This window comes from Mercenaria mercenaria, chromosome 2, assembly GCF_021730395.1.
Source record: "Mercenaria mercenaria strain notata chromosome 2, MADL_Memer_1, whole genome shotgun sequence".
In the NCBI taxonomy this organism is placed as follows: Eukaryota; Metazoa; Mollusca; class Bivalvia; order Venerida; family Veneridae; genus Mercenaria; species Mercenaria mercenaria.
Window position 1 is genome coordinate 37965604 of NC_069362.1, and position 8677 is coordinate 37974280.

At 33.1% G+C, this 8677-nt stretch overlaps 1 long non-coding RNA gene across 1 annotated transcript; it reads right to left on the reverse strand.

Moving 5' to 3' along the window:
* Positions 1–2263: 2263 nt before the first annotated feature.
* LOC123562677 (uncharacterized) lies at positions 2264–6488 on the reverse strand. The gene is made up of 3 exons (XR_006688605.2): positions 6286–6488; positions 5193–5304; positions 2264–3996 (listed from the first exon to the last, which is right to left on the reverse strand). It is a non-coding gene; the product is annotated as an uncharacterized LOC123562677 (long non-coding RNA).
* Positions 6489–8677: the final 2189 nt, after the last annotated feature.

Consider the following 8677-nt stretch of genomic DNA (forward strand, 5'->3'; position numbering starts at 1 on the left):
AATTTTTGTCTTCCACTTAAATTAAGTAAAACAAGCTTTCTGAATTTTAAAGACTTGCCAGTGTGAGTTACAGTGCCTGAAGCAGTTTATTCACGAGCATGCATGAAAATTTTATTCAATGTTCATCCTATATAAATGGCTTTTATAGTCTTAAAACATAACAATACATCACAATGTTAAATACTGGACACAAACACAAGTAAACAAAACTTGAAACGAAAGTTCATCAAAATAAAAAAAATCTTAAAAAATTCTATTTTATTTTTATTTTTTTCCGAGATGCTCATTTTCAAGCTTTTTATTTTTAGCTCGACTATTCGAAGAATAAGTAGAGCTATCCTACTCACCACGGCGTCGGCGTCGGCGTCGGCGTCGGTGTCGGCGTCGGCGTCGGCGTCGGCGTCACACCCTGGTTAAGTTTTTCGTACCAGTCCACATTTTGACAATGTCTTTTGAGATAAAGCTTTGAAACTTTCAACACTTGTTTACCATCACCATGTCCAGTTGTAGGCAAGAGTACATAACTCTGTCAAGCATTTTGACTGAATTATGGCCCCTTTTGACTTAGAAATCTTGGTTAAGTTTTTCGTACCGGTTCATATTTTGACAAAGTCTTTTGAGATAAAGCCTTGAAACTTTCAACACTTGTTTACCATCACCATGTCCAGTTTTAGGCAAGAGTACATAACTCCATCAAGCATTTTGGTTGAATTATGGCCCCTTTTTGACTTAGAAATCTTGGTTAAGTTTTTCGTACCAGTCCACATTTTGACAAAGTCTTTTGAGATAAAGCTTTGAAACTTTCAACACTTGTTTACCATCACAATGTCCAGTTGCAGGCAAGAGTACATAACTCCATCAAGCATTTTGACTGAATTATGGCCCCTTTTGACTTAGAAATCTTGGTTAAGTTTTTCGTACCAGTTTATATTTTGTGTAAAGTGTTTGACATATGGCTTTGAAACTTTATATCTTGTTCAGTATAATAGTCTCTATCAATAGGCAAGAGTACGTAACTCTCTCATCTTTTTTGGCTGAATTATGGCCCTTTCTGAACTTGGAAATTGGTTCTGTTTTGTATATGTCCATGTTTTGTCAAGACTAATTGACATATGGCTTTTAAACTTTAAACACTTGTTTATCATTATGATTTCCATCTTTAGGCAAGAGTACATAACTCTGACAACTATTTTGACTGAATTATGGCCCTTTTTGGACTTTAAAATTTGTTCAGTTTTTCTTACAAGTCAGCGTTTTGTCAAAACTATTTGAACTGTGGCTTTGAAACTTTTAACACTAGTTTATCAACATGATTTCCATCTGTAGGCAAGAGTACATAACTCTGTCAACTATTTTGACTGAATTATGGCCCTTTTTGGACTTGGTAATTAGTTAAATTTTTCATATAAGTCCATGTTTTGCCTATCATATAACTTAACATATTTGCCATCATGGTCACACATTGCCATTTAGTGCAAGACTAATCGAAATCCACAAATACAGGAACATTTTTTGTTTAATCCATTTTTTTGTTTAGTCTAAAAATCTATGGAAATATTTTGACCCCATTCTTCAATCAATTCTTCGAATAGTCGAGCGCGCTGTCATCCGACAGCTCTTGTTATTTTTATTCCCTCCTCCCCCTGCTCATTTTTCAAAAATCTCCCGTAAAACGAAAGATAAAAAAACTCTGGCCTAAGTTAAGTTTTATGCTTTGGTTACATACTTACCCTGTTAGATAGCAAAATGCATGTATACGACACAGATAAGAATATGCTCTAAACGCTCGAATATAAAAATAGTAAAAATATTCTACATTCAAGTTTATTGAATGGTAGAAAAAGAATATCCGGTTCTTGTCAGCGACATGTATAGAGCCACCATACTTGAAACATACAAGCGTCTAGTATGACTAGAAATTTATTACGTTAGATATATGACAGGAATCTTTCGTGATCTTATTCGGATATACAACGAATAAACAGCGCTAAATCACGCAATTCGAACATGAAGAGTCTATGATAATAGCGGATATAGCTTCAGATAATTGTTTTAGAATGTGAAAACTTCTCCAACTAAAAGTAGTTTCCTTATAAATGCTCCACACACATTATTATGCTACTGTGTGACTATGTTCCTGTATGACCTTTGGCGCAACGATTGTTGCAAAAGTCGACCTTTGGCGCAACGATTGTTGCAAAAGTCGACCTTTGGCGCAACGATTGTTGCAAAAGTCGTTGCCGTCGTTTTGCTGTGCTCGATGTTTGCAGAGATTCTAAAAGAAGATTAGCACGAGCACACCAATTGAAATGATACTATATATAGGTTAGGTTTATTCTGTCCACGCCCCCTGGAACCGAAATATGTTAGGTATAAAAATAGTCACGTTATGACTTATAGAATAAATCTGTACTTGGAATATATGTTGCCGAAATATGACAGTTATCTTTGAAACTTATATGTAACAAAAATATTCTTTTTAATGGTATTTTATTGACAAATGTATAATACATCAAACATCAGCACTTAAACATACATCAGGATATGGCATACGCAAATGTTTACAGCATAAAGACTGTACGCAGGTGAAAAAAAATTAAAAGAAATTGCTATAACCCTTTGGTAACATCTTCATTGATGATACTGTAAATTAATTTGTCCACGAATACAGCTAAATGCAAGTATACACAAGATAATTAAACATTTATCTTTTATTTAACTAAGGTCGTCTTCAAGAAATCTACAGATATTAAAGGGAAAGGCATTGTTGTTTTGATGTTAATTCCATCTGCTGGGATTTCTTTAACCATTTAAAGATGAGAAAGAAGTTTCAAAATCGACTTAAAAATAAGAAATTTATTAGCATTTAAATAACTGATTAAAATGGCGGCCATTTTGTTTCCATGGCAACAAAAACAAAATGGCGGATTTATCAAATTTCTAGACACATATCGGAACTGTATTTACTTATTTCTGTACAATAATTTCTCTATTTTTTGCAGCTATAATGAAAGAAATTAGCATGTTTTACATATTACATTCAAGAAACATATGATAATTAATTTATTTAATAGGTTATTTGCTAAAAAGAGAATTCAGCACTGCGTAAATGACGTCATAAGCACACAAAATGGCTGCCTCCATGATCAGCAATTTTCTTAAATTTCAAACTGCCATATCATTTTAAATAGTGGTCCGATTTTAAAAACTTTATTCAGCGTTATGAAAGGCTTGATAATGGCTTTCAATATGAAATTAACTTATTGTCAGGCTTTCCTTGTCCTTTAAAGAAGCAAGCAGCAGACGACACAGTTCCAAAGCATATTGATATACTGTTTTGGACAGTCCCAACTTAGTAACTTTACGATGTGGAAGGTGTTTCCTGCTTCCACCTTCCCGAGTCCACCCGAACTGAGTCAAAAAGTAGAGTAACAGAACAAAACAGAACAGAATGTTTATTTAGATTTTAGCATTACAGCTTATCATCTGTCTCTATAACATATTAACAAATGGCATGCAAAAAGAAAATGTAACAGAAAAAAGACATTCATATATAACGGTCTTCACGTTTATTGCACGTACTATTTTCCTCCGAGCAAAAAAATCAATGTCGGCCTATATATGAATAACAAATGTACGTATTTTATTTATCATCTTCCTATATTTTCTATCATATAAGATGCACTGCCTTCCAGCTCATTTCTTTCTCGCTCCTTCAATAATGTTCAATTTATGGAAGCTGAATTAACGCTATGTAATGGAAAATACAAATGATAGTGGCGGCACGAAAAAACATCAAAGGAACTAATTACAGTTTGATGACCTCTATTGACATCTTCTGTGGCACTGCCAGGGGACTCAGCATGCGTTCTTTGAAATTTCAAATCCAGCTAAGATTTTCCGTCGGGAATAGATGATCGGCCTTTGTTCCGATATTGTTTTCACATTAATGCAATACAATAGGTATATCTCAAATATTTACTGTTATGTTTTCACCTGAAATAAAAAAATAGACAAGTTTTAAGTAAGTATACTGATTATAATGAAAATTAAAAAAAAAAATACAACAACAACAATAATAATTGATTTGGCGGCTAGACGTTCCATCAGATAGAACAGAACCTTGCAACCTCGAATGTTGCTGAGATGGTCGACTAAATTTCTACGTCTATAATATGTACATAAGTAAGCTGTAGTCACGTTTGTTCATAGCAGTGGCTTTCCATCAAGTGGCCTGGTTTTGTTTTTCCAGTTGTCGCCATCATGTACCTGATAATGTATATATGTCCAACAGAGCTAATATATCCAAGCATAAGGTTAGAGACCACCAGTTTTCCCATAGACTTACATTGTAACATTATGGCGTGTACGGCCTTCCATACATCGAAACATGTATATCTAATTACAAGTTTTTCAAGAACTATCTTAGTTCTACCAAAATATCGGACGAAAAACATATGAATAGTGATACTTTGTTTAAGTAATTTTCGTGTGAATGAGATAAGCCCCTGTTTACATCATTGACATGGCGGGAGAAATTCGTTTGATAAAACTTTTTTGAATACACATAAAATGTAGCAAATTTTGTCAAAATGTATAATAAAATACTGTAAATGCAGTGAAAAAATATCAATTTTGAAAAAATTATCAATTCCTGGGTTTGTTTACATGACTGACCAATCAGAACGCACAGATGTTACTTTATTCCCAGGTATACACTTACCTCATTCCCAGTAAGTCCCCTGTACTTTTTTGAATTGGTGGTCTCTGACCTATAGATGAATGTTTCGTGTCACATTTTCCAATTTTACAGTGATATTGTGAAACATGATCCATTCCCAGTAAGTTCCCTGTACTTTTTTGAATTGTTGTTATTAAATGGTTCTGTTTGTGTGTGTTTTCGCGCACATTTGTGCCTTCGTAAACTGTATTGATAGTACATGATTCCTAATATAAATTGCTGGTCCGTCTGTGACACATAAGCTAAACATATGAACATTTATTTCTGATGTCATATGATAAAACACTTATTTGAATGGCTTGCCGGTCAATAATTGTACAATATTAATTATACAGAATTAATTATACAGAATTATTAATAATTTCAGTACTACCCAATAACCATCAAATATCTAGCAAACATATTGATGGAAAATAACAGTTTTTTTAAAAAAAATATTTACAGAACATACAATTTAATGCTATCCGTCCTCTGTCGGATCATTTCACGCAGATGCGGTGTGATTGCACCTCGGAGATTTTCTTTCATGACGGATTCATTTTACAGAACGACGAGCTGATCCGCTTGGTGAAAGCAAATAAATAAATAAATAAATAAGCAAACAAATAAATAAATATATAGAGAGAAATAAATAAATAAACATTTTACTTCAAAGGGGTTACTTTAAACACGAAAAACTGCGTTGGGAACACCTTTATTTATGAGTACATCTGTAGCGTGATATTTATCAATGTTTGAAACTGTTCCATTAAATATGGAAGGAATCATATTCCTCAATGTTGTAAACCAACTTTCAAGACGTGCTTCAACTATAAAGTTATAAAACCGTCGATTGCAGCAATAACGTTCTATACAGCCGTCAGTTGCCCAGCAATAACCTGTTCTATGCAAGTAACTGACAATCCATATATCAGAATTTTTATGTAACAATTTGGATTCGACCTGTATATCAAGTTTGCTTGCTATAATGAGATACCCGGCATATTATTCATCGAGGGACGATCTTGCCATGTAATGCACACATAATAACTTTATTCATTGAAGCACATGGCATGATAAACCACACAATAAATAAATAAATAATTTTTATTTGAATAAATAAATAAATAATAACATTATTATTATTATTATTATTATTATTACTAAACAAAGAATGTAGGAAGTAGATAAATATTCATTCCATGTAATTTCACTAGTGAACTGAAGTTGAGACCTTAAAATGTCCGTGACATTTACTAAACAATTTTATATCATCGTGTAACATCATAAATCTTGTAGGAGCGCTAATTCATTGTATTTTGTGCATATAAAGCTTATTTAGTCAATGATGCATTCTAGATTATTTTTTAATAACGTGGATGTCACAACAGCATTCAAATCCTCAATGACGCTGTTTTTCAATTTACCATTGCATTGAAAACTAAAATTACATGAACAAGATGTTCTTATTCCAAACATGATTTGTATGCACTGCTAAAGTACTGCTAAAGTACCACAAACAATAGAGAAATATTACCTTTTGCATGTGTTTTCCATATTATTACCTTTTGCATGTGTTTTCCATATGTGCAAATCTTTCTCTTATACCTTCCACCTGTTTTCCCGCACATGTACTCCCTCAAACAATAAAACGTGCAATAACAAAATCATTGCAAAGCTTGACTGTAAATCAGTTTAATTTCAACTTTCTTGGTACTTAAATCTGTCAGTTACCAAAACATACCGTTAGCAAATTAAAATTGTTTATGCCCAGACAGCAAACCACAAATTGGGCAGAACAAATTTTAAATCAGACCTCCCGAGCTCATGCGTTTTAAAAGTACATAAAAGTAAACAAAAATATCATCAAAAATGCACTCAGCGACCCATAGTCTACCAAATTTTCCCAAGCAGAGTTTTTGCTTCCATATGGCATCTACCATACTTTGTGTACACTATAATTTTAGTGTAAAGTTACATAAAAGTGTAAAAATACGGCATTGTTGGAAAGATGACCGTGCCTTTATAACGGTTGAAAACGATGTTAAAGATCTGATAAACGCAGAGCCTCTCTTAAGGTTCAATACATTTAAAACATTTAATGACATTTTACTTTTATGATATTTGGTAAAGAATATTTAAGGAACAAAAAGACCGATTCATAGAGTTAGATTCCTATTTGAATGTATATTTTTATATTTTTATAAAATTTTGTATTCCCTTTAATATGAAAGTATATAAAAAGCTGGGTATTTCTTTTATTCGAAAATGTCTAGTTTTACATTTGCATTTATAACTATCAATATTGAACAATCTGAACCAAAATGCAAGTTTATAAAGCTGAGTTAGTCTGAATCATTATTTCCTATTCTACTTGGCTTGCGAACCAAGATAGCAATAGGAGGTTATAATATTGTTCAAACTTCGTATGTCTAATGAATTCCATCTAATACATAATTTTTAATGCAAAATATTTTACAAATATATTAAATAATGTCTAAATTTATACATTTCTTAGGCAAATATGTTTTAATAAATTTATACTTATTAATACTCTATCTTGGTTGGGCAACAGTGTATGGAAAAGAAATTTTAAAAATACCTCAGTGAAAATCTAATTTGTATTAAGTGTTAAGTGAACATAAATGAGTGTAAATGATCAAATGCTAAAGTTTCAAACAAATCCGTTACATGGCCAAAATCTGATTATCCACCTTTAAACAATCCCATACAGCAGACTATGCATGGATGTGCAGATAATTTACATCACACATATATAAACAGACAAGAAGTGCGAAGTTATAACTGGTTATTATAGAATAATACTTGCTAGTACCAATGTTACAAGACAGTGTAAATAAAAGTTATACCCGTCGGATATTAGACTTACAAGATTCTAAGCATGCGCACAGCATGTCACACTCCAGTTGCCTCCGTTACCAATAACTGACCATTTACAGAACTTTGTCGCCGAATGTCCGTGTTTTGTCATCTTAAAGTACCCCATAATTGTGTGAATTTCTTCTTTTTCAGCTGCACCATGTAGAGCTTTAACTATTGAAGCAAAAGTAGCAATAATATCTGCGGTGCATCAGTAATTATTTTGTTCAGCTGTCTTTACACGTATAATGTTACTCCATAAGTATGTTCAATAAGGCACGACAGAGCATCAGTGCCACGTGTATATTATTTACCAACGCGAAATTTCGACATAGTAACTCGAAATTGTAAGTTATGTCCGGACCAACATTACTTACTAAATGTTTAACATTCGGGTAGCTCCAGAAAGTCATATAAGATGGTCGGATAGCGTTCGCTCTTGAAAATGTCACTGTTTTGTTCAACCTGTTTGTCTGAAAGATTTCCTATACCTATTCTGGTACGATATGGCGAGGTAATACAGACATACCCTGCATGAATGTGTAGTTATGAGTCTGACCAATATCATGTACCTGGGCAACTCTAGAATTTGAGGAGAGGTCATAGGAGGTGGCCGAGTAGTGTTCGAACTTGTAGTTCACTGTTTTGACCGACCAAGCTCAAGCCCCCATCGCAGGAAGATACTGAACATGCATATGTATATATAGCATCTATATATATTAATATAAACACCTATATATATATATAAAGTGTACAGTAGCTGTCTAGAGGCTAGGGTAAGTAATATATTGATGCATGGTAGTGTATGTTCAAGTCCCTCACTCCATTATGGGTGCAATATACAGTGTAAGTAGATGTATCTACTTTGCATTTACCGTCTTATACTCAATAAAAGTAGTCCTTTAACATTTTTGGACTTTGGCAGATGGACAGACGTTCCAATTTTGCAGATAAAAGGGCAAAATAAAATGCACCTGTCACTAATGTTCTTCCGTAATTACGAATCATTGATATTTTGTGTGTTTCATTTTAACAAGAACTGGTCCGAATTAAGAAAACTACCTGTTAGGTGTGAAC